Source organism: Atractosteus spatula, unplaced genomic scaffold (assembly GCF_055471065.1).
Source record: "Atractosteus spatula isolate fAtrSpa1 unplaced genomic scaffold, fAtrSpa1.hap1 Scaffold_92, whole genome shotgun sequence".
Lineage (NCBI taxonomy): Eukaryota > Metazoa > Chordata > Actinopteri > Semionotiformes > Lepisosteidae > Atractosteus > Atractosteus spatula.
The window spans coordinates 110,267-130,420 of record NW_028296926.1 but is presented as its reverse complement, the minus strand read 5'-3'; the positions used below and the strand labels follow the sequence as shown (position 1 = coordinate 130,420).

At 47.5% G+C, this 20,154-nt stretch overlaps 4 non-coding genes and 2 pseudogenes across 4 annotated transcripts; 3 read left to right on the top strand and 3 right to left on the bottom strand.

Moving 5' to 3' along the window:
* Positions 1-1,057: 1,057 nt before the first annotated feature.
* LOC148804688 (U1 spliceosomal RNA) lies at positions 1,058-1,222 on the top strand. Its single transcript, XR_016090749.1, has one exon. It is a non-coding gene; the product is annotated as a U1 spliceosomal RNA (small nuclear RNA).
* A 6,354-nt stretch (positions 1,223-7,576) lies between these two features.
* LOC148804687 (5S ribosomal RNA) lies at positions 7,577-7,695 on the bottom strand. The gene has a single exon (XR_016090756.1). It is a non-coding gene; the product is annotated as a 5S ribosomal RNA (ribosomal RNA).
* Positions 7,696-9,535: 1,840 nt separating this feature from the next.
* On the top strand, positions 9,536-9,699 carry LOC148804686 (U1 spliceosomal RNA). The gene has a single exon (XR_016090757.1). It is a non-coding gene; the product is annotated as a U1 spliceosomal RNA (small nuclear RNA).
* A 624-nt stretch (positions 9,700-10,323) lies between these two features.
* On the bottom strand, positions 10,324-10,442 carry LOC148804685 (5S ribosomal RNA; annotated as a pseudogene).
* Positions 10,443-17,449: 7,007 nt separating this feature from the next.
* On the top strand, positions 17,450-17,613 carry LOC148804684 (U1 spliceosomal RNA). The gene has a single exon (XR_016090752.1). It is a non-coding gene; the product is annotated as a U1 spliceosomal RNA (small nuclear RNA).
* A 624-nt stretch (positions 17,614-18,237) lies between these two features.
* On the bottom strand, positions 18,238-18,356 carry LOC148804683 (5S ribosomal RNA; annotated as a pseudogene).
* Positions 18,357-20,154: the final 1,798 nt, after the last annotated feature.

Genomic DNA, 20,154 nt, shown 5'->3' with positions numbered 1-20,154 from the left:
GTTCCCGGTCCAGCGCTGCTTCTGAATAAGCTATTCAGGTTGTCGACGAGGGTCCAACTGTAGGCTGCCGTTGATCAAGCAGAGCATTCACGTTGGTAGAATTCTGAGTACGTACGGGATCCTCGGCCTTGCGCTTAGAACAAAGTCCAAGTCCCTTTGCAGACAACAGCAGTTGTCACATGATTGTCTCTGAGGATGCGCAAAAACGGCCAAGGAGAGCCCCGATCTGAGCTTGCGTCCCTTTTTGACCAAGACACAGATGTGTGCTGATTGGTTGAGAGTTTGGTGGGCATTGGAGACCCACGTGGTATTACCATGCCCTGCCAGTCCCTGATTGGTTGATCAAGGTGAGATATGAGTCACTTACTCTTGACACTTAGGAATGCAGTCCAGATGTCCATTTGGCACTCCCTAGACAGATAGGCGCCAATGGATGACCATTGATCATGATACCCAGGCTTAGCTAAGTGCATCCCCATCTGGGAGCTGTCCCTTATCAAAAGAAAACATCTTAAATCAGCCTGCATGAATACTTTCTCTGTGGCTGCACCACAGAGATGGAGGGTGAGATGGGGCCTCATTTAGGACAGCATACCACCGCTTAATTCTGTCTTATTAACAAGCATTGCCGCTACAACGGCATCTCTCCTGTCAAACTTCCTCCTGACGTGTTTGACAGGATCTGGGCCGTGGTGAACAGTGGGAAAGATGCCCTGTGGAGAGTGAGGAACATGGGGCTGTTCAAAGGCATCGAGGTCCCAGTCAAGGCAGCAGGTAGCCTGGCCCTGTTCATCACCCTAGAGAACTATTACCTCAGAGATCTGTGGAGAGAAGGGAGGGAGGAAGCAGAAAATCTGTGGGAAATAGAGAGCATAGGTCAATATCTCAAGAAACTGTGAAAAACATTATCATGTTTAAGTAAAGAATGTGATTTGCACCAGAAAAAAAGAAATTGTTGCTATGTAACTGGTACCATGTCAAAATATAATGAGATGTGATCATATATACTGTTTTAAGTATGTATATTAATGTAAAGCTTTCTAATTTGTGATGTCCTGTATTTTTTTGTGAAAAGAAAATAAAGTTCTTAAAAAATCGATTCACCTAGGGCGAGGCTCGGCCATTGCACTCCGGCTGTGCTGACCCCTGCGAATTCCCCAAATGTGGGAATCTCGACTGCATAATTTCTGGTAGTGGGGGACTGCGTTCGCGCTCTCCCCTGATGTGCTTGGTCCAATATCAGATATGGAAGAATTATGACACCACGTGCTGCGATAGGATCCCAGTTCGAAAGCCACTGCTGGTTCCCGGTTTCTTTTAGTTAGAGGTCCGGAGAAGCATTTCAAGCTGGTTACACTACTCCTTCCGGACATTCATTCCCTTTTCAAAGTCAGTCGTTTTGCTGTAGTCTGCATTATTTAGGCTGATTATCGAGGTTAGCCTTTATTTGGTCATGGGAGCCTCGGTACTGTATGCTAATTCTCAAGACAGTTTCACCCGTTTTCTGATTGCTAGGTTCTGTACCAGTGCAGACATGTCAAACAGTGAATAGTCACAAACAGTCTATTGTATCTGTGCTCAATGAATGAAATCAGTAATAAATGAATATATGTATAGTTATACGAAAAACAAGTGGTTTATCGACTCATCTTCATTTGCAGATTTAGAGGCAGCTTCAATATTCGTTTTACAAATGTTTTTTTTTTTTATATGGGTCACACACATGCCATACAGATGCAGCCATTCAAAGTGCGCGTCACAGACACGTACCGCAGGTGACGTCGCTCAGTATGACGCAAGATGACGCGTGGCACCGCAGTAAGTGATTGGTTGACCGACAGGGGCACTCGTGGTCCGTTGGTCTGTCGTAGAAAGACTTACAGTAAAAACGTCTTTGCTGTGCCCGTTGTAGATATTGAATTTTACCACTGAAGGGAAATCTTAGTAGCTGAGCATAAAAAGAATAGGAGCATACTGTAACGCGTGTGAAAGCCATAAACGATATTAATTTTGGAACATAAACATACAGTATATAGCTGGTCTTGGTACTTTAAAGAAAAAAATACACACCGGTATTCCATTTCTCCCTAAACATTGTAAGCTTCGAAGTCTTTAACTAACGTGATACCGGAGTCAACAAGCATACTTTTAGAATTTGATTAAAAGGGAATATAATATGGAATCGCGTGTCTCAAGAATTTAATAACGGTATGATTATATCCGTGTACTGCGGCAGGGCTGTGTAGGGCTGTTTCGCCTGCCTGCTCATGCGAGCTGTCTTGTAGCCGACTGGTCTAGGTGCGTGCCTGCCAACGGGCAGCGTGTGTGCTCGAATCCAGCTGGTGCTGGACCTTCCAGTTTTATTTATTTATTTTTTAATCGCGTAACATAAACATATTACCGTATGCAAACTGTACTGTATACAGTATGTATATGTATATTTAATGTCTTAACTGTGCCCGTTTAATTGAATTTAAAAAAATTATTTAACACGAACATTAAGCTGTTTACATCTTCCGCCTGAGAACAGTCACCCGTTGCTACCCAACGCAGAATGGTGATTGGCTGACACCATCTGACACCCCTCTGATTGGAGAAAAAAGACGTGCTGGTTTGCTATACATACTGTAACAGGAAGAGGATTTCTTTCTATTCAAAACGTGTATTTTAAAAGTTTAAGAAGTAAAAACCTTACAGCGTACACAGATTTCTAAACTGATCAGGATCGTTATCTTTGTCTTATGCATAATAATATTCACCGCTCTGTGCAGCAAATTAATAATAAACTTTATTTTATATAGCGTTTTAAACGAATAAGTAATTAGATTGCTCATAAACCTAATCACTTGCTTTTTCTTTTTATTTAGGCTCAGATTTCAACTATAGATCGTATTATTAATAACCATAATAACAACCAACCAACAAAAGCAACCATATAAACATAATACCAACCAAAAACATAGATAACAACCACAATACAAAATCAAATATATCAAACCATTTTACTCTCGCATAGTCCTCCAATTATCATAATCCCGCCCCTTATGCAAAACCAAAGCTTCCTCCCATCCCAGTTTATCCTGTTTATCATAAACAAAATCCACCTCAATTTTCAACATAAAGCATTACACAAAATCAATACCTCAACACTCCATACTCAACAACGATAATTCACAAACAGCCAGAACATGTAACTACACATTCCCAAACAGACCTAATGTCCATAGCCCCGCCCCTTATGCAAAACCAACATCCCTCCCTGTTCTCTCTCTCCCCTGGCGGTTGTAATTGTTTTTATTTTCAAATAAATTTTAGCAAAGTCATGCATTTTAAAAATCTTAAGATTTTTATATTTATGTCTTTATTTAGTGGTTTCATTAGTGACAAAGGCTAAACTTTCTTGGAAAAATGTCTTTTATGTAAACCATGTTTGCTATTTATTCATTCAGGGCTAAAATATGTTCATTGTATTCTAATGAAAGAAGGGTTCCTTTCGCCGTAGTCGGGAGCCTAGCCTTTAACTAGTAAGTACTGTACTTACTGGGTTTTTGAGGGGGGGGGGGGGGGGTGTCTTTCGCTGGAAATCTCGCCTCCTACTTTGAAAATACCCGTGAGACCGGTTCAATTCGTCGCAGCCAGCACTCCTGCAGAGAGGGGGGTTGTACTTGCAGTGTATGCAGTACACGCGTTATGCTCTTCGTTAATGTCTAAGCCGGAACATATCATTATATCTCATTTTGTATTTCTTAAAAAAAATCGTTTTCCCAGCCTAACAGTATTGTTTTTAACCTGTAAATTTGCTGGACAGAGAGGTGAACATTATTACACAGAAGACAAAGATAGCGATTTACGTTGCATTGTGTATCGTGCTGCTTTAATACAGTTTTAAATAATTGGAAGTCTAAACAGTATCAGCTTTATTTATGGGTTTTAAATAAAGGTGATTTAAACGCGATTTAAATCAATATAAATGTTTATATTGTAACGCATAGGTGACTATTCATTGTTATTAAAATGACTTAAATTCGATCATGTTGTGATATTTAGAAATATACATTTGTTTGGTGCGAGTGAAGTTTTATTTAATCTCTGAGCCATACTGATTCTTCTGGAAGCCAGTTTCCGCCAGGGAGTAAAAAAAAAACACACTATGGTATTCTCTCCAATGCAGTGCAGTTAAAAACATACCTCTGATGCTGCTCCTAAATGAATATCGTTTATGACCATCAGAAGCTCTATGCTCCTTTTCTTTTTTCCAGTGGATTGAACAGGGAGAGGCATTTCATGATGTACTTTTCACTGATGAAACAACAGTGGCTCTGGAACAGTTTTCAACCATGTCGTTTTATAAAAAGGGGAGATATGTACACGTTACTGAAGCTAAAAGTTTAGCCTTTGTCACTAATGTAAACACTAAATAAAGACGTATAGAAATCCCTACGTTACAGACTGTATATGGCTGGTATTGGTAGTTTAAAGAAAAAATACACACCAGTATTCCACTTTCTCCCTAAACATTTTAAGCATCAGAGTCTTACATGTGGTTATTTATTGCATAATTTAATTTTGAAAGCCACTGAGACATCAGGTACTACTGTTGTATTTATGAAAAAGAAACAAAACAAAAAACATACTAACAACTGTGCCATCCTACTCCTTAGTTAATACATTTTATTATTCATAAACAGTTAACATTGTTAGCAAAATATTTTAAATTATATTTAACCCTATTTTTTCTTTAGTTTTGTATTTAACTTATTATATGATAGTCAGACTTAATGTATATTTGAACAATGAAATGAAAATATATTTTTACAAGATTTTACATTAAGCACTTAAAATTAATATGGTTAATAAAAGTAAACTGTAACATGCTGTAACAAGATCGGTTAAACTGCGAAGAAAATGCTTTCAGAGAAAATGTTTCAGGTGTGAAGAACATAGATCTCTAATGCAATTTCAACCAAACCTGTTCCCACACACCCTGCCCCCACTACCATTAGAATATACACAAACATTTTAGCGTTTCATTCTGAGCAGAAGACCCTCACACCTGAAGAGTGCTGGCTGTGACGAATTAAACCGGTCTAACTGGCTTCAATCACAGACCATGTGACATGGGACTCAGTAAACTAACAGCGCCACTGGATTTGATAATACCTAACCAAAATCCGCAATATGGAAACAGAACCTGTGTGATTGTTGATAGATGATGTACTCGTAACATTTTTTCAAGACGAACTACAACATTTAAAAAATGACTTGTATGTACTTGATATCTCTAATCAATCCACGGGTCCCAGCACAAAACGAAAGTAAAATGCATACCGTTTCGCGCTTCTTATTAGTTGCTCAAAAGTAATTTGACCGTATGAAATAAATAATATAAACCTAGAAACATATACGTGAGCTGTACTTAAGCACTGTAGTATCGGTGTTAAGACATACCTCTCAAATACTGTAAATCAAGTTAAAAATATCTCAAGACCGATTCTGGTCGTAATGAAACCATGTTTCGTGTATCTTTTCTTTTTCATCTTGAAATAACTCATTTCTAAATACCTTTTTCACTGTTAACATCTTGCAGCAACTTTGCGAGCAAAATATACACTCTGACAGTTCATCCTGCTACCAACATTAAATAAAACAAATCTTAAGATTTCTATATTTATGTCTTTATTTAGTGGTTTCATTAGTGACAAAGGCTAAACTTTCTTGGAAAAATGTATTTTATGTGTTGCAGAAAAAACTGACTTGCTTTAACAAAATATGTGTACAAATCCTTTCACCTGGCATTTTCGTAGTTAGAAATTATGGAACGCTCTGTTAAAAGCAAGGGAGTTTTTATGTCCGTTGCAGTTCTTTTGCAACATGAATATAATTATATCATTATTAATTTCTTGAGATACGCGATTCCATATTATATTCCCTTTTAATCAAATTCTAAAAGTATGCTTGTTGACTCCGGTATCACGTTAGTTAAAGACTTCGAAGCTTACAATGTTTAGGGAGAAATGGAATACTGGTGTGTATGTTTTCTTTAAAGTACCGAGACCAGCCATATACTGTATGTTTATGTTAAGATTTCCCTTCAGTGGTAAAATTAGATATGAATATTCAATACTTAAACGGGCACAGTTAAGACATTAAATATACATATACATACTGTATACAGTACAGTTTGCATACGGTTATATGTTACGCGATTAAAAAATAAATATATAAAACTGGAAGGTCCAGCACCAGCTGGATTCGAGCACACAACCTGCCCGTTGGCAGGCACGCACCTAGACCAGTCGGGAACAAGACAGCTCGCATGAGCAGGAAGCCGAAACAGCCCTACACAGCCCTGCCGCAGTACACGGATATAATCATACCGTTATTAAATTCTTGAGACACGCGATTCCATATTATATTCCCTTTTAATCAAATTCTAAAAGTATGCTTGTTGACTCCGGTATCACGTTAGTTAAAGACTTCGAAGCTTACAATGTTTAGGGAGAAATGGAATACCGGTGTGTATTTTTCCTTGTGATATTTTAAGCTCTAGTTGAATGATAGGTGTCGCATTTTAAATCATTTTCGTAGTTAGAAATTATGAAACGCCCTGTTAAAAGCAAGGAAGTTTTTATGCCCGTTGAAGTAAAACAAAATGCCTGACAAAGTATGGCTTGGACAGATTCCAAGTGCTTGTACAAATGTGCTAAAGAAATTATACTTTGAGTATACAGCTTGTCCAAAGTCATCCATTATTAATACTATTAGTAATATCTTCGGTAAAGGCTTTGATGCATAAATATTTCTGATAAAGGTAGGTTGTGTACTTTTGTCCAACTGAGCAATCTTGCTTTCATAAAATATACCAACATTTTAATGACTGAAGATTAACATGCTGTAATACACTGTTCAAAATTAAAGGCTCAAATGCTGTACATGAGAGGTTAAGCTCCCCCTGGCGGTTTTACAAGGTGACGCCGGATAGTTTCCGGCAGAGCGTCAAATGACGCGCGATTAACCACGTGGCACTGCGTGACACTGCGTGATACCGCGACAGGCCCACCGGGGTATGCCGCAAAATAACGCACCCATTTTGAATGGCTGCATCTGTAGCAACAAAACATCTCTAGAGATGAGGCTATAGATCACCTTACCATCCTCCAGGTTTTCCTCCCAAAGCCTACGGCACCAACAGCGACACCTGCCTCGGTACTGTATGCTAATTCTCAAGACAGTTTCACCCGTTTTCTGATTGCTAGGTTCTGTACCAGTGCAGACATGTCAAACAGTGAATGGCTGTACCTCTATTGTATCCGTGCTCAATGAATGAAATCAGTAATAAATGAATATATGTATAGGTATACGAAAAACAAGTGGTTTATCGACTCATCTTCATTTGCAGATTTAGAGGCAGCTTCGATATTCGTTTTACAAATGGGTTTTTTTTAAATGGGTCACACACATGCCATAGCAACAAAACATCTCTAGAGATGAGGCTATAGATCACCTTTCCATCCTCCAGGTTTTCCTCCCAAAACCTACGGTACCAACGGCAACCCCTGCTGGCCGAGAGAGCAACAGCTTGCAGCACCTGGTATTCCCAGGAAGTCTCCCATCCAAGTACTAACCAATCCCAACCCTGCTTAGCTTCCGAGATCAGACGAGATCGGGCACATTCAGGGTGGTGTGGCCGCAAGCAAAAACTGTGGCGCCTGACTCGTTACTTGAAGCTGTGTGTGGCTGGGGCTCCGCGCCCCCCGAGCGGGACTGAAGGATCGTTCGTGTGCAGCTCTTTGGAAAGGAGCTTCTTTCCAAATCGCATTGTGTACCTGGATGTTGGCGAATGTGCTCCCTTGTGTTGACTTGTCCCGCACTGGAGGAGAACAAACAAACTGCTCGGAGGAGCACAAGGCAAGTCTTCACAAGACAAAAACCTCCAATGCACAGCACTCAAAACATTTCTGGGCTGTCGCGTGTTTATTTCAGCACATAAAGCGCACCAGTCCAACACGTCGGCCGGGCACGCGGCACCTCCGCCCTCTTGTGGCCTTGCGGCGTCAGAGCAAGAGGCTCCTTCTCGCTGCCTTTCCGCTGTGTTGCAGAGCCCTGAGAGGGAACCTGGAGCGCACACTTTGTGGGGGCGGGAGACCGCGTTCGCGCTCTGCCCCCGATCTCTTGCGCGAGTGCTAAATCTCACGGTGCCAACCAGCAGCCAGGAGACAAGTGCAATATCGCGGGACAGGGGGGCCTCGTCATTGATTGTTACATATGAGACGGGGATTAGGAGGAGACCCCGACTGATTGGTAAAGGGGAACACTAACACCAGAGTGACACCTGCGGCGTCTCATTTTGAGAGACGCCCTGGGATTTCTTAATGGCCAAGGAGGGTCGGGACCTCGGTTTTACGCCTCCCCCAAAGGACGGCGCCTGTTTGTGCAGCAGAGTGTCGCCATCAGGATGCTGGGGCATAAGAAAGCCACACAGACCGCAGGGTGAGCGCTCCCTACTGGTCCCAGTCACACGTCTTGCAGGAGCAGCAGCAACCTGAGCTTTTCCGGGGGGAATCTCCCATCCGGGTGCCGGCTAGGCTCACACCTGCTGGGCTGCCGTGGGTGAGCCCAGTCGAGAGTCGCAGGGTGAGATCTAGTCACCGGGGAGAAACGATACAAGCAAAGGATTACTCAGCTTCCAGCACTTGAAAAGGCCAACAAATGACTTGTTCCCTCCGGAGCTGAATGTACCTGCATGTGTCGTGTCGTCTACTTCCCCCGCCCCGCTGTGTTTCCTGTATTGTCTTTGAAGCCGGCCCCCGAGACGAGACGGGCTGTTCCTGTGCCCCAATTAACACTTTACAGGTGCCATTCCCCGGCATTGTGGCCATTGTCGGTGGTCACACGCGATAAGATAAGGTGGAGGAGGGCGGGGCATGCCCAGCGCCAGACATTCAAGGAGGGGGCTGTGCGAGGTGAGGTGAGGTGTGACACGCCGGAGCCCCGACGCTGCTAATGCGGAGCACTTGTTGAAGTGGCATTGAAAGGACGTGTGCGCACGGAGCGAGCCTTCCCTGCGGCGGAGCGTGGAAACTTTCTCCCCGCGCTGCAGGAGTTGTGTGCGCTGCAGCGGTGCCGAGAGAACAGCACAGAAGGCAGCAGGCTCTGGAGAGCGGGTAAGAGACAAACCTTGTGGGCAGGCGAGCAGGCCCGTTTTTTGGAAATTGCTGAAAAGGCTCCGGTGTTTGTTCGGTGTGTGGCAGGCGCACGACGCGAGCTTGCGTAGCGATCTGCCGGTCTGGTGTTATGCAAATGAGGCCGAATTGCGTCCCGGGACATGCTGCGAATGCGCATTGGCGACTGCAGATGTGTAGGAAACGGCGCGCTCGTTTTTTCGTTTTGCCCACCCTTTTGAGTGTTAGTGTGGCGTGTGAGTGTGCGAAAGAGTGGGCCCAGCAGGAGGCGGTGGTGTGCGGGGCGAGGAGCTGGCCTAGGCTGCGCGCTTTGTTCTGTGGGTGCGGGCCGCTTGCAGGGGCTTGTACAGCTCATACTTACCTGGCAGGGGAGATACCTTGATCAAGAAGGAGGTTCACCCAGAGCGAGGCTCGGCCATTGCACTCCGGCTGTGCTGACCCCTGCGAATTCCCCAAATGTGGGAATCTCGACTGCATAATTTCTGGTAGTGGGGGACTGCGTTCGCGCTCTCCCCTGATGTGCTTGGTCCAATATCAGATACGGAAGAGTTATGACACCACGAGCTGCGATAGGATCCCAGTTCAAAAGGAGTCGATGCCACTGCTGGTTCCCGATTTCTTTTAGTTAGAGATCCGGAGAAGCATTTCAAGCTGGTTACGCTACTCCTTCCGGACATTCATTCCCTTTTCAAAGTCAGTCATTTTGCTGTAGTCTGCATTATTTAGGCTGATTATCGAGGTTAGCCTTTATTTGGTCATGGGAGCCTCGGTACTGTATGCTAATTCTCAAGACAGTTTCACCCGTTTTCTGATTACTAGGTTCTGTACCAGTGCAGACATGTCAAACAGTGAATGGCTGTACCTCTATTGTATCCGTGCCCAATGAATGAAATCAGTAATAAATGAATATATGTATAGTTATACGAAAAACAAGTTGTTTATCGACTCATCTTCATTTGCAGATTTAGAGGCAGCTTCGATATTCGTTTTACAAATGGGTTTTTTTTTTATATGGGTCAAACACATGCCATAGCAACAAAACATCTCTAGAGATGAGGCTTTATATCACCTTTCCATCCTCCAGGTTTTCCTCCCAAAACCTACGGTACCAACGGCGACCCCTGCTGACCGAGAGAGCAAAAGCTTGCAGCACCTGGTATTCCCAGGTAATCTCCCATCCAAGTACTAACCAGGCCCAACCCTGCTTAGCTTCCAAGATCAGAGGACATCGGGAACATTCCGGGTGGTGTGGCCACAAGCAAAAGCATGGCGCCTGACTCGTTACTTGAAGCTGTGTGTGGCTGGGGCTCCGCGCCCCCCGAGCGGGACTGAAGGATCGTTCGTGTGCAGCTCTTTGGAAAGGAGCTTCTTTCCAAATCGCATTGTGTACCTGGATGTTGGCGAATGTGCTCCCTTGTGTTGACTTGTCCCGCACTGGAGGAGAACAAACAAACTGCTCGGAGGAGCACAAGGCAAGTCTTCACAAGACAAAAACCTCCAATGCACAGCACTCAAAACATTTCTGGGCTGTCGCGTGTTTATTTCAGCACATAAAGCGCACCAGTCCAACACGTCGGCCGGGCACGCGGCACCTCCGCCCTCTTGTGGCCTTGCGGCGTCAGAGCAAGAGGCTCCTTCTCGCTGCCTTTCCGCTGTGTTGCAGAGCCCTGAGAGGGAACCTGGAGCGCACACTTTGTGGGGGGCGGGAGACCGCGTTCGCGCTCTGCCCCCGATCTCTTGCGCGAGTACTAAATCTCACGGCGCCAGCCAGCAGCCAGGAGACAAGTGCAATATCGCGGGACAGGGGGGCCTCGTCATTGATTGTTACATATGAGACGGGGATTAGGAGGAGACCCCGACTGATTGGTAAAGGGGAACACTAACACCAGAGTGACACCTGCGGCGTCTCATTTTGAGAGACGCCCTGGGATTTCTTAATGGCCAAGGAGGATCGGGACCTCGGTTTTACGCCTCCCCCGAAGGACGGCGCCTGTTTGTGCAGCAGAGTGTCGCCATCAGGATGCTGGGGCATAAGAAAGCCACACAGACCGCAGGGTGAGCGCTCCCTACTGGTCCCAGTCACACGTCTTGCAGGAGCAGCAGCAACCTGAGCTTTTCCGGGGGGAATGTCCCATCCGGGTGCCGGCTAGGCTCACACCTGCTGGGCTGCCGTGGGTGAGCCCAGTCGAGAGTCGCAGGGTGAGATCTAGTCACCGTGGTGAAACGATACAAGCGAAGGATTACTCGGCTCCCAGCACTTGAAAAGGCCGACAAATGACTCATTCCCGCCGGAGCTGAATGTACCTGCATGTGTCGTGTCGTCTACTTCCCCCGCCCCGCTGTGTTTGCTGTATTGTCTTTGAAGCCGGCCCCCGAGACGAGACGGGCTGTTCCTGTGCCCCAATTAACACTTTACAGGTGCCATTCCCCGGCATTGTGGCCATTGTCGGTGGTCACACGCGATAAGATAAGGTGGAGGAGGGCGGGGCATGCCCAGCGCCAGACATTCAAGGAGGGGGCTGTGCGAGGTGAGGTGAGGTGCGACACGCCGGAGCCCCGACGCTGCTAATGCGGAGCACTTGTTGAACTGGCATTGAAAGAACGTGTGCGCAAGGAGCGAGCCTTCCCTGCGGCGGAGCGTGGAAACTTTCTCCCCGCGCTGCAGGAGTTGTGTGCACTGCAGCGGTGCCGAGAGAACAGCACAGAACGCAGCAGGCTCTGGAGAGCGGGTAAGAGACAAACCTTGTGGGCAGGCGAGCAGGCCCGTTTTTTGGAAATTGCTGAAAAGGCTCCGGTGTTTGTTCGGTGTGTGGCAGGCGCACGATTCGAGCTTGCGTAGCGATCTGCCGGTCTGGTGTTATGCAAATGAGGCCGAATTGCGTCCCGGGACATGCTGCGAATGCGCATTGGCGACTGCAGATGTGTAGGAAACGGCGCGCTCGTTTTCTTTTGCCCACCCTTTTGAGTGTTAGTGTGGCGTGTGAGTGTGCGAAAGAGTGGGCCCAGCAGGAGGCGGTGGTGTGCGGGGCGAGGAGCTGGCCTAGGCTGCGCGCTTTGTGCTGTGGGTGCGGGCCGCTTGCAGGGGCTTGTACAGCACATACTTACCTGGCAGGGGAGATACCTTGATCAAGAAGGAGGTTGACTGGCAGGGGAGATACCTTGATCAGCCTGTAGGTGGAGTTGTTGGATTGTTTTCTTGTTTTGTGGAAGTAGTGTTTGTTTTGCAGTTCACGAAATGGCAACTTTTGGATCCCGCAAGAATGCTGTGCGTTTTGAGCTTTTGGATGATCTCTTCATGGATCGTATGCAGTTCAGCAGAAAAGTGTTGCAGAAGGAACTTGGCTTTGAACCTCGGCACTTGGATTTCATCTTCGCTCTCCCAGGTCAGAAAGCATTTGAGGTTGTATTTGCTACCTATCCTCTGTTTGAACAATGTGTGGATGTGTTTGAGGCAAAAAGAGGGAAAGTTCCTGCTCTTGAGAAGATCAACTTGCAGCCTTTGACACAGAGAGAGAGGAAAACCGTGCATGTTGTTATGTTCTCGGAACTGGCAAAGACGGAGGACATTCACACCTGGCTTAACCAGTACTGCACCGTCCACCATGGAACTGAGGTTAGAGATGTTGACGGTATAAAAACAGGAGCAAGGAAATTCGAGGTTCGCTTGCTACCGGACAATGTAAATGGAGGCTTAAGGCACCTGCCCTCTACAATCCAGCTGGGCGCCTGCAATGGCTATGTTTTTTATGTGGGACAACCAAAGGTGTGTCGGCGCTGTGGTGCTGTGGGACACCTGGCATCGTCCTGCACTGTGAAATGCTGCAAGACCTGTGGCAAACAGGGACATTTAGCCTCTGACTGTTCAATGCTGCCAAAGTGCAATTTATGTGGCTCGGAAGGACACGTTTTTAAGAACTGCCCTCACGCCTACGCCAATAAACTCAAAATGAGAAAGGATAAGGCAGTGCTTGTTTCAGCCAAACCGGCCCGAAAAGCCAAAGCAAACAACAAGTCAAACAAAGAACCCTTGTTGGACAAAGACACTCAGCCTCCAGCCAGGATCAGTCCTGCTGTGGCTCCGGGGCCAGTGGAAGAGAGATCCACTACCCCCCCACAACCGCAGACTGCACCAGACAAGCACGAGGGTTTGAAAACCCCCGAGAACAGCGAGGACCCCTCCCCCACTCCTGCTCCTCAGAACGAGGGCCAGTGTGGGGCCCCCCGGTGGAGCGGGTCCAGCGAGGATACCCAGGATTCAGCGGAGCTGCTTTTCCCAGACTCTGCAAGTGCTACAGATGCCCTCCTCTCCTCCATCCAGTCCATCACGGAGGATCTGCAGCAGCTGGTGGGTGAGGGGGAAGAGGAGACTGGTGCATCGGCTGCACCCCTTTCCCCTCAGTGCTCCCAGGAGCTGGACGTAAGGAAAAGGAAAAATGACTCTGTTTTCTCCCCAAGCGAGGAGGAAGGAGAGCATGGCGATGGGGACAGCTGGAACCCCTCCACCCCTCCCTCTACCCCCTTCCTTGAAATGGACTCCGTGAACGCTTTTACTGCTGCCACCCTGATGAAGGCTCATTCAGAGGATGGCTGGCAGGAAATTGGTAAGAAGAAAAAGAAAAAGAAGAAGGTAACAGGTGAGACAGAAGAGAAATGTGTTTTGTAAAGACTGGCTCCACTTTCTTATGTAATATGGCTCTAAACATAATTTCTCTTAACACCAGAGGTATCAATGACAGAGTTAAATGCCAGTCTGTCTTTGATTACCTCCAGCAGAGAGAGGGAGATGTGTTGATGTTGCAGGAGTGTGCTTTAGCCTATCAAGAGAGGTATAAAAGCTTTGAAGATAGGTGGGATAAAGGGCTTTCTGTTTGGTCAGGGGACAATAACAACAGAGCCTCTGGCGTGGCCATTCTTTTCAAAGGATGGGCTTTCAAATTGAAAAGTATTCAGAGGGTCATAGATGGCAGGTTGCTGTGTGTGGATGTGGAATGGGGGACCGTTAACCTGCGGCTAATCAATGTGTATTGTCCTACTGACGTGGGAGGAAGGGTGGAGCTACTCAAGGCACTCTCTCCCCTATTGTTATGTAGCACAGACGTGATAGTGGGAGGGGATTTTAATTGTATCTTAGAGCACACAGACAGGCAGTCTAGCTCTCCGATAAAATTGGATTCCAGCTCACTGGCCCTGCAAAACTTAGTTCAAGACTTTAAACTCTCAGACACATATAGATGTATATATCCCACAACAGCAGGATATACATGGTCAGGGAGGAATAGCAGCTCCAGAATTGACTATTGCTTTGTCTCAGCGAGAGTGAAAGTTGTTGGGGTCACTCTTCAGCCTGTCTTCTTCTCAGATCATCAGGCTTTAGGGTGTAGAGTGGAACTCCAGGGCGGGACTGTCTTTGGCCCAGGCCTCTGGAAACTCAACACAAAGCTGCTAGAGAACGAGGGGGTGGTATCCCGCTACAAGGAGAAACTATCACAGTGGCTGTCCTTGCAGTGTCTGTACGGGTCAGTAGGAGAGTGGTGGGAGGAGGTGAAGGTGAGGACAAAGGCCTTTTTCATGGCTGAGGGAAGGAAGGCTGCTGCCAGACGGAGAGGAGTGCTAGCCAGGAAACAGAGGCAGCTGCAGCGTCTCTACACGATGCTGCACAGTGGCTTCGATGTGCTCGAGGATATCACTCTTTTAAAAAAGGACATCCGGAGCATAGCCGAAGAAAGTAGTCGAGGAGTGCTGTTAAGAAGCAGAGTGCAGTTCTTGGAAGAAAATGAGAAGTGTACTCGCTTCTTTTTCAGGAAAGTGGTAGGCTCCAAGTCAGTCATGGAAAGTGTAGTTGATGAGGAGGGACGAGAGAGAACAGAGCCGAGTGCTATCCTCTCCTGCACCGAGGCCTTCTACTCAAGACTGTACAGCTCTACAGAGGTAAAGGATGAAGAAATTCATTTTTTCACCTCAAAGCTAGAAAACGTTTTGAGTGAAGAAGATAGGGAAGTACTAGAGAGGGATTTGACAGTAGAAGAGCTGAGACAGGCTATGGAGAGCTTACAGAAGGGGAAAACTCCGGGTGCTGACGGGCTCCCTAAAGAATTTTATTGCACCTTTTGGGATCTGCTTCAGGATCCGCTACTGCTCCTATTCGAGGAAAGCTATAAGACAGAATTGCTGCCTGACTCCTTAAGAGAAGGCACTATCTCTCTCTTGTTTAAGAAAGGAGCAAAGAATGGCATAAAGAACTGGAGACCCCTCAGCCTGTTAGGCGTGGACACTAAGATCCTGTCCAAAGCCCTTTTCCTGCGCCTACAAAATGTAGTGGCCTCACTGGTAGGGAAAGAACAGACTTGTGGGATAGCAGGACGCCTGATGAGCGACAACCTGGCCTTGTTGAGGGATGTCTGTCTGTACTCGGAGGATCGCTCCCTCCCTCTGTGCATTTTAGGTGTAGACCTAGAAAAGGCCTTTGACCGCCTAAACCGGCAGTACTTAACATCGGTACTTGAGCACATGAAGTTTGGCCCCATCATGAGAAAGTGGATTAACCTGCTGTACACAGGTAGCAACAGCAGAGTAATGGTTAATGGCAATAGATCACGCCCCTTTGAAGTCTGTTCAGGGGTGAGGCAGGGCTGCCCATTATCCCCCTTGTTATTCGTTTTGGCTATGGAGCCCTTAGCCTGTGCCTTGCGCCAGGATCAGGCCATTAATGGGATACCAGTGCCTGGAAGTGGGGGAGGAGAGGTAAAGACATCTCTATACATGGATGACGTCACCCTGCTCCTCTCTGACAATGCCTCAATTAGCAGAGCTCTGCAGTGCTGTGATCGTTTCTCTTTGGCTTCCTCTGCAAAAATTAACAAATCTAAGAGTGAGATTTTTTATCAGAACTGGAGGGAACCAAAAGAAGGACATGATCTCAGGCTGCAAGAGAAGAGAATTAAGGTCCTGGGGGTGTATTTTGGAGAAGAGATGGGAACAGTAAATTGGCAGAACAAATTGCCAATCTTAAACAAAAAACTGATGCAATGGAAGGACCGAGACCTCACCATGACAGGGAAGGTGCTGGTCATCAAAGCTGAGCTCTTGCCTGTCTTGAATTTTCTGGCTTCTACCTTCCCAATCCCACACCGTGTTGCGGCGGTGCTGAGGAGATTGATGTTTCAATTTCTATGGGGTGGGAAGCAGGAAAGACTCAGAAGGGAAATAATGTACAGGCCGCTACCCTCAGGGGGGAAGTCTGTCCCAGATATTGCTACGAAGCTGCTGTGCATTTTCCTGGCCTCTGTGCTGAGAGGCTTTGCAACAGCACCTGCAGCGCGTACCTGGACTTATTTTTCCAGGCTCTGGATAGGTAGGGAGGTGTTCAGAGTGTGGGGTGTCAGACCCCAGCTGGATGTCCCACTCTCTGACACATGCCCTGCAATTTATGGGACAGTTAAAAGTTTTCTAAGATCTCACCCAATTGGCCATATTCCCCTCCGAGATGTCAGCGTCCAAAAACTGGAAGATTTCGTTGCACCCCAGAACAATAGGCAGACCCCTGTGGGCATTTTAACATCACCCCAAACAAGGAAGGTGTGGAAACACACATCCGCTAAGTTTCTGTGCAACATTCACAGAGATTTAGCCTGGAGTGTCGTCCACCAGTGCTTACCGGTACGAACTTTCTTGTACCGTAGGGGCCTCACCCCCAGCTCTCGCTGCGTTAGGGTGGGCTGCGGCGAGGAGGAGACTGTGACCCATCTCCTGTGGTCCTGCTTTTTTGCTAAGGCCTTCTGGGCACAGTTTGAAGATTGGTTGCAAGCTCTCTCGCCCCAATTTACCCTGACCGCTGCTTTCGTCATATACGGCATCTCTCCTGTCAAACTTCCTCCTGACGTGTTTGACAGGATCTGGGCCGTGGTGAACAGTGGGAAAGACGCCCTGTGGAGAGTGAGGAACATGGGGCTGTTCAAAGGCATCGAGGTCCCAGTCAAGGCAGCAGGTAGCCTGGCCCTGTTCATCACCCGAGAGAACTATTACCTCAGAGATCTGTGGAGAGAAGGGAGGGAGGAAGCAGAAAATCTGTGGGAAATAGAGAGCATAGGTCAATATCTCAAGAAACTGTGAAAAACATTATCATGTTTAAGTAAAGAATGTGATTTGCACCAGAAAAAAAGAAATTGTTGCTATGTAACTGGTACCGTGTCCAAATGTAATGAGATGTGATCATATATACTGTTTTAAGTATGTATATTAATGTAAAGCTTTCTAAATTGTGATGTCCTGTACTTTTTTGTGAAAAGAAAATAAAGTTCTTAAAAATCGGTTCACCCAGAGCGAGGCTCGGTCATTGCACTCCGGCTGTGCTGACCCCTGCGAATTCCCCAAATGTGGGAATCTCGACTGCATAATTTCTGGTAGTGGGGGACTGCGTTCGCGCTCTCCCCTGATGTGCTTGGTCCAATATCAGATACGGAAGAGTTATGACACCACGAGCTGCGATAGGATCCCAGTTCGAAAGGAGTCGATGCCACTGCTGGTTCCCGGTTTCTTTTAGTTAGAGATCCGGAGAAGCATTTCAAGCTGGTTACGCTACTCCTTCCGGACATTCATTCCCTTTTCAAAGTCAGTCATTTTGCTGTAGTCTGCATTATTTAGGCTGATTATCGAGGTTAGCCTTTATTTGGTCATGGGAGCCTCGGTACTGTATGCTAATTCTCAAGACAGTTTCACCCGTTTTCTGATTGCTAGGTTCTGTACCAGTGCAGACATGTCAAACAGTGAATGGCTGTACCTCTATTGTATCCGTGCCCAATGAATGAAATCAGTAATAAATGAATATATGTATAGTTATACAAAAAACAAGTGGTTTATCGACTCATCTTCATTTGCAGATTTAGAGGAAGCTTCGATATTCGTTTTACAAATGGGTTTTTTTTTTATATGGGTCAAACACATGCCATAGCAACAAAACATCTCTAGAGATGAGGCTATAGATCACCTTTCCATCCTCCAGGTTTTCCTCCCAAAACCTACGGTACCAACGGCGACCCCTGCTGGCCGAGAGAGCAAAAGCTTGCAGCACCTGGTATTCCCAGGTAATCTCCCATCCAAGTACTAACCAGGCCCAACCCTGCTTAGCTTCCAAGATCAGAGGACATCAGGAACATTCAGGGTGGTGTGGCCACAAGCGAAAGCCATGGCGCCTGACTCGTTACTTGAAGCTGTGTGTGGCTGGGGCTCCGCGCCCCCCGAGCGGGACTGAAGGATCGTTCGTGTGCAGCTCTTTGGAAAGGAGCTTCTTTCCAAATCGCATTGTGTACCTGGATGTTTGCGAATGTGCTCCCTTGTGTTGACTTGTCCCGCACTGGAGGAGAACAAACAAACTGCTCGGAGGAGCACAAGGCAAGTCTTCACAAGACAAAAACCTCCAATGCACAGCACTCAAAACATTTCTGGGCTGTCGCGTGTTTATTTCAGCACATAAAGCACACCAGTCCAACACGTCGGCCGGGCACGCGGCACCTCCGCCCTCTTGTGGCCTTGCGGCGTCAGAGCAAGAGGCTCCTTCTTGCTGCCTTTCCGCTGTGTTGCAGAGCCCTGAGAGGGAACCTGGAGCGCACACTTTGTGGGGGCGGGAGACCGCGTTCACGCTCTGCCCCCGATCTCTTGCGCGAGTGCTAAATCTCACGGCGCCAGCCAGCGGCCAGGAGACAAGTGCAATATCGCGGGACAGGGGGGCCTCGTCATTGATTGTTACATATGAGACGGGGATTAGGAGGAGACCCCGACTGATTGGTAAAGGGGAACACTAACACCAGAGTGACACCCGCGGCGTCTCATTTTGAGAGACGCCCTGGGATTTCTTAATGGCCAAGGAGGATCGGGACCTCGGTTTTACGCCTCCCCCGAAGGACGGCGCCTGTTTGTGCAGCAGAGTGTCGCCATCAGGATGCTGGGGCATAAGAAAGCCACACATACCGCAGGGTGAGCGCTCCCTACTGGTCCCAGTCACACATCTTGCAGGAGCAGCAGCAACCTGAGCTTTTCCGGGGGGAATCTCCCATCCGGGTGCCGGCTAGGCTCACACCTGCTGGGCTGCCGTGGGTGAGCCCAGTCGAGAGTCGCAGGGTGAGATCTAGTCACCGGGGAGAAACGATACAAGCGAAGGATTACTCGGCTCCCAGCACTTGAAAAGGCCGAGAAATGACTCGTTCCCGCCGGAGCTGAATGTACCTGCATGTGTCGTGTCGTCTACTTCCCCCGCCCCGCTGTGTTTGCTGTATTGTCTTTGAAGCCGGCCCCCGAGACGAGACGGGCTGTTCCTGTGCCCCAATTAACACTTTACAGGTGCCATTCCCCGGCATTGTGGCCATTGTCGGTGGTCACACGCGATAAGATAAGGTGGAGGAGAGCGGGGCATGCCCAGCGCCAGACATTCAAGGAGGGGGCTGTGCGAGGTGAGGTGAGGTGCGACACGCCGGAGCCCCGACGCTGCTAATGCGGAGGACTTGTTGAACTGGCATTGAAAGGACGTGTGCGCACGGAGCGAGCCTTCCCTGCGGCGGAGCGTGGAAACTTTCTCCCCGCGCTGCAGGAGTTGTGTGCGCTGCAGCTGTGCCGAGAGAACAGCACAGAAGGCAGCAGGCTCTGGAGAGCGGGTAAGAGACAAACCTTGTGGGCAGGCGAGCAGGCCCGTTTTTTGGAAATTGCTGAAAAGGCTCCGGTGTTTGGTTTGTGGCAGGCGCACGACGCGAGCTTGCGTAGCGATCTGCCGGTCTGGTGTTATGCAAATGAGGCCGAATTGCGTCCCGGGACATGCTGCGAATGCGCATTGGTGACTGCAGATGTGTAGGAAACGGCGCGCTCGTTTTCTCGTTTTGCCCACCCTTTTGAGTGTTAGTGTGGCGTGTGAGTGTGCGAAAGAGTGGGCCCATTAGGAGGCGGTGGTGTGCGGGGCGAGGAGCTGGCCTAGGCTGCGCGCTTTGTG